Source organism: Megascapheus bottae, chromosome 5 (genome assembly GCF_031878675.1).
Source record: "Megascapheus bottae isolate mThoBot1 chromosome 5, mThoBot2.hap1, whole genome shotgun sequence".
Classification (NCBI taxonomy): domain Eukaryota; kingdom Metazoa; phylum Chordata; class Mammalia; order Rodentia; family Geomyidae; genus Megascapheus; species Megascapheus bottae.
In genome coordinates this window covers 57,260,132-57,265,525 of record NC_143513.1, presented here as the reverse complement: position 1 = coordinate 57,265,525, position 5,394 = coordinate 57,260,132, and positions in this window count along the sequence as shown.

Here is a 5,394-nt window from a genome sequence, read left to right as displayed (position 1 = left end):
AGGATTTGTTTTTGAGAGAATCAATTTTTTGAGTTGTAGGTATATTTTAGATATGAGGCCCTTGTCTGTTGTATGGCTAGTGAAGATCTTCACCCACTCGGTGGGCTTTCTATTTATCTTACTATGTGCCGGGGCCAACCGGCAGCAAACCAGGGTTCGCAGATTGGGGTTCCTGAAATAGGGGGCAAGGACTAGGAAAAATTAGAAGAGAGACAAACAGATGGGGTTCAGGAGGGCTACAGCCCAAATCAGGAGCCACAGCTTAAGAAGCCTGTCGCCCAAGACCCTAGCCCAGTTTATTTCCAGTTCTGATCTTAAATACACTTCTTTAGACTAGGGAACTGCCAGGGGCTACATTCGTGCAAACAATATCAAGTCTGAAATAGGTTGAATGAGAAGCTATCAAGTCCCAAACAGGTTAAATGAGAAGCTATTGACACAGCCCAAAATCATGATAAGAGCTTACTTCCTTGTGTACTCAATTGTGCGGGTCCAAGGTCACTGACCCCACAGTCAGTCCCCAACATCTCCCCCGTCTTTATTTTAAAAGAAACACAAGTGCAATTTTTACTCTTTTCTATACCCCTAATTATCCTGTCACATTTTCCAAAAATGACTTTGGTCCCTTGGTCTAATTCTCTTCTCGGGGAAGACACCAAATGGCGGACGATGCCGGTGCAGCGGGAGGGCCCGGAGGCCGCGGCGGCTTCCGAGGAGGCTTCGGTAGTGGCCTCTGGGGCCGAGGTCGCGGTCCTGGGAGAGGCCGGGGCGTGGCCGTGGGGCTCGCGGAGGCAAAGCCGAAGACAAGGAATGGATCCCCATCACCAAGCTGGGCCGCCTGGTTAAGGACATGAAGATCAAGTCTTTGGAGGAGATCTATCTGTTTCTCCCTTCCCAACAAGGAGTCTGAGATCATCGACTTCTTCCTGGGGGCGTCTCTCAAAGACGAGGTGTTGAAAATCATGCCCGTGCAGAAGTAGACCCGTGCTGGCCAGCGCACCAGGTTCAAGGCATTTTCCTGATTGTCTGGGGAACTAAATCTCTGCAACCTTAAACAATGCTTTAGTTGTCAGATCCACAAACTTTCCTGAATTTGTGGCTGGAGTCAAATCAAACTTTACTCAGTTAGAACTTTAAACTACCACTATCACAGATGATTGACAAGTTCCTGCCCAGTTATGAAAGGCATGGGCATTAGTAAGCCATGCTTACAAACTATTTTATGACCTCCCGGCTCTGAATAATATTGAATGGCCAAGCACGAGTGACTCTAGGATCTGACACCATCTCTGCCATCACCGCAGAGGCTTTCTGCATCTGGATACTTCATAGTGCCAGTAGTGTCTCTCCACACAGGGATAAACATCCCCTGGGCATTTCACTTGCTTGGTTGCTGGACTTGAACTCGGGGTCTGGGTACTGTCCCTCAGCTCTCCAGCTCAAGGCTAGCACTCTGCCACTTTGAGCTCCAAAGCAACTCTGCCTCAATTAGCACTCTGCTGCCAGATTAGACACCACAGTCTCACAGGGACTTTGCTTTGCCCGGGGTTGGCTCAGAACTGCAGTTTTCAGATCAGTGAGTCCTACAAAAGGCCACGTTACTCCAATTAAAGCAACAAGGTGGTCAACACAGAAATAGTCTCTAAGCATGAGCTTACCTAGAACCTGGTAAAAGCCAAAGTTACATCTGAATAAGGATTGCTGTACTTCTCCATGGGCTAGCTGGAAGTTATTTTGGTAGTCCTGATTTTCCCTTTTTCTCTTTCTTAAAACATTTAAGACAACTTCACTTTCAAATATTATTCAGAAACCCAATTCTAATGTTCTTTAAAACGTTTACACTTTTTAAACTTAAACACTTAACATTTTAGTCTTCATTTGCATTTGAAAAACCTTTAAGGGCTCAAGGCACTCCCTTTTCTCCAGGTCTCCTTGGGCTCAAGGAACGCCCTTTGCCTTCAGGCATCCTTTTAGAAGCAATCCAGTAACATGAAACCAAATCATACAGAGATAAACCTTTAAACATTCCTTTAAAATACTAATCACATTATCCACATTTTACCATTAGATTTCTAGTGTCAGTTTGCAAGAAAAGACAGACAAAGTTTCTGACGTTAATGAACAATTTTACATTTAAATCTCTAATACATGTCTCCAAATTTTAACTTAAGGTAATAAATCCCAAATTCCCTAATACCTCTGTGCTAAACAGGATACAATGTTTACAGTGTAAACAGCTGTATGCCTTGCAATAAAATGCAGATTTCAGGATCTAGAAAAATATTTACCAGTTTTTCTTTAAGACAATGCAATAATCCTTTGAGGCATAGTAAACATTCAAACCTAATATTTATGTTGAAGTTTTAAGCTTAGATTTACCCAATTGTCTTTAAGTATAAATTTATCCATTGTTTTATACAGCATGCTGACAATTTAACCCTGAACATTTTCACTCACTCATTCACACACATTCATACTCAAAGATCATAAAGCGCGCAAAATTAATATCGGCCGTTCAATTTCCGGAAGTTTGTGTCAAGAGAGTTTTGCCAATTTTACTCTTACAGGTGAGAACCAGGTTCAAAACAAAACTTTTTGCAAGGCAACTTAGCTGGAATTTATTTTTCCAGGGCTTGTTACAACTGCAGACATGGGGGAGCGGCCATGCTAGGCCCAGAAATGTTCAAAAAAAAAAAAATAACAAGGATGTGTGCTTGAGTACGCACAGAAAAACCATACGGATCCATACTTAGAAATGGCACCAATTTTAAAGACAAAACTGGACAAGAAAAAATATGTAACACGAACAAGACAGAGAAACGGAGACTTTTAAATAATCAGACATTGACATATAACAAGAAAATTGGGCTCAATCAGATACACTTAACACAAAAAACATGAGCTCAAATGAATGTTTTCACCAAACAGTTATTTTTAGATTTAGACATGTCTTGCTGGTGGGACTCTCAGGTATGCCTTGTTATTGACAAGAAACTTAGAAGGGGAGGGGGGGTCAAGGCGTCCCTTGACCACCCAGGCCTCTGTTTTAGGCCCACAGTGCACCTTTTCAAACAAACAAACAAAAATAAAATAAAATAAAATAAAACGCAGACATACAAGGGGGTCGGCCGACTTCTACTTACCTCTGGAGGCCTTTGCTTTTCACCTGGGCATCTTTTACAAAAAGGTTATTAAGAAGAGGGATGGTAAAGACAAAATAATGTCACATATTAAATTGTGTAGAGTCAATGAATATGTTAAAAGGTCCCTACATAATAGTAAAAGGGGGAGAAACACAGCTCATATGAATGTGTGGAACAAGTGGATCAGTAGCAGTCCCAATTGACATGCACAAATAACTCAGGTCCTTCCCACGTCGCAGGATGCACCACTGGAGGGTTGGGGGTATAGGCCCAGTGAGTCGCTGCTTGGATGGCCACTGTCACTCTCCACGATCCGAACGCAGAATTCAGGCAGCCAGCGGGCGTCATTTTCTCCTTGTGAAAAAACACATACATGCCCTCGACCCCAGGTTAGAACAGGATCGGGTCCATGCCAAGCACCAGTTAGGGGATCCTTCCACTTTACTAAGGCAAAAGCACGCTGCTCTCTTTTTTCCCAGAATCGCTGAGCAGCAGATAAATTATTTGAATCCAAATTCAAAAAATTTAAAACAAATAAAGCATGATTAAGTATATTCACAGGGGTAGCGGGATACGACTCTCCTTTCTGTATTTTAGCAATTTGATGTTTTAATAATCCATTAGCTCTCTCCACGATGCCTTGACCTTGAGGATTGTAAGGAATGCCTGTAATATGAGTGATATTATAGGAATGGAAGAAGGATTGAAATGCTCGGCTTGCATAGCCAGGGCCATTATCTGTTTTTATTTGCGAGGGAATCCCCATCACAGCAAAGCATCGAATGCAGTGAGAAATACAATGTTTAGTGGCTTCCCCAGCAAGGGGGGTGGCCAAGATAAAATTAGAATAAGTATCTACAGTAACATGAACATATTTTAATCGGCCAAATGATGGAACATGTGTGACATCCATCTGCCAAATGTGATTATAAAGCAGTCCTCGTGGATTTATACCTAAATGGGGGGCTGGTGAAAAAGGGACACAGTTGGAGCAAGTCTTAACTATCTGTCGCGCTGCTTCTCTAGATAATTTGAACTGCTTCTCTAGATAATTTGAATTTTGCGCCTCGACTGTTTTGATGGTGGATGGCATGTGACTGCTTAGCAAGTTCAACCTGAGTTAAGTAAACTCTGGTGGCGGAGTCAGTGACCGCATTGCCCTCACTTAAAGGGCCAGGAAGATTAGTGTGAGCTCGAACAAAGCCAAAAAAACAGGGGTGGTTGCGAGAACAAAGCAAAGTTTGTATTTGGCGAAATTGGGTTTGAATATTGGAGTTAGTAGTCCCAATAAAGGGAACAGTTTCTATGACTTGAAGAGCACGAATTACATATTGACTGTCTGAGTATAAGTTAAAGGGCTCGTCTTGTAACAGGACGAGTGCTTGTAAAACAGCCTCTAATTCCACCTCTTGGGCGGAGGAAAAACCCGTAACCCAAGATTGAGTTTTCCCATTAATGGTCAAAGCAGCCTTTCCATTAGAGGATCCATCTGTAAATACCAAAGCAGCAGAAGATAAAGGCGAGGCCTGTACTATGGAAGGAAATAGAAACGTATGACACGCAGCAAATTGGAGAAGTTTGTTAGACGGGTAGTGATGCAAAATTTTCCCCGTATAATTGGCCCAAGCAATGGCCCAAGAATCACAATGGGCGAATAGCCAATCTTGTTGTTGTAGATTATATGGGACACAGATAAAATGAGGTTCCTGACCTAAATATTTACGGGAATCCACTCGGCACATATGTATCAAATTAGCTACCAATTCGTAGTAGGGGGTCAGCACTTTGCCGGGTGTTGATGGTAGATAAAGCCATAAAAGTGGGCCATCCTGCCACAATACAGCAGTTGGGGAGTGAGAAGTAGCTAAAATATAAACTCCCCATGGTTTAGAATAGTCACAATAGGTCACTTGTTGCTGGGAAATTGCCTTTTCTACAATTTGGATGGCCCTCCTGGCGTCAGGATTTAATTCGCGCAAGGATGTAGGGTTGGTATCTCCTTTTAAGAGATCAAAAAGGGGTTTTAACTCTCCTGTGGAGAGCTTTAGATAAGGCCGAAGCCAATTTATATCTCCTAAGAATTGCTGAAAATCATGAAGAGTTCTTAAGTGGGAAGTTTTTAATTGTATTTTTTGGCTTTTAAAATAGTGTGGGCCTAATATATGGCCTAGATATGTAAAAGGGGGATGTTCCTGAACCTTTTCAGCTGCTATTATAAGGCCAAAGAGGCTCAGATCTTGCTTTAGTTGTC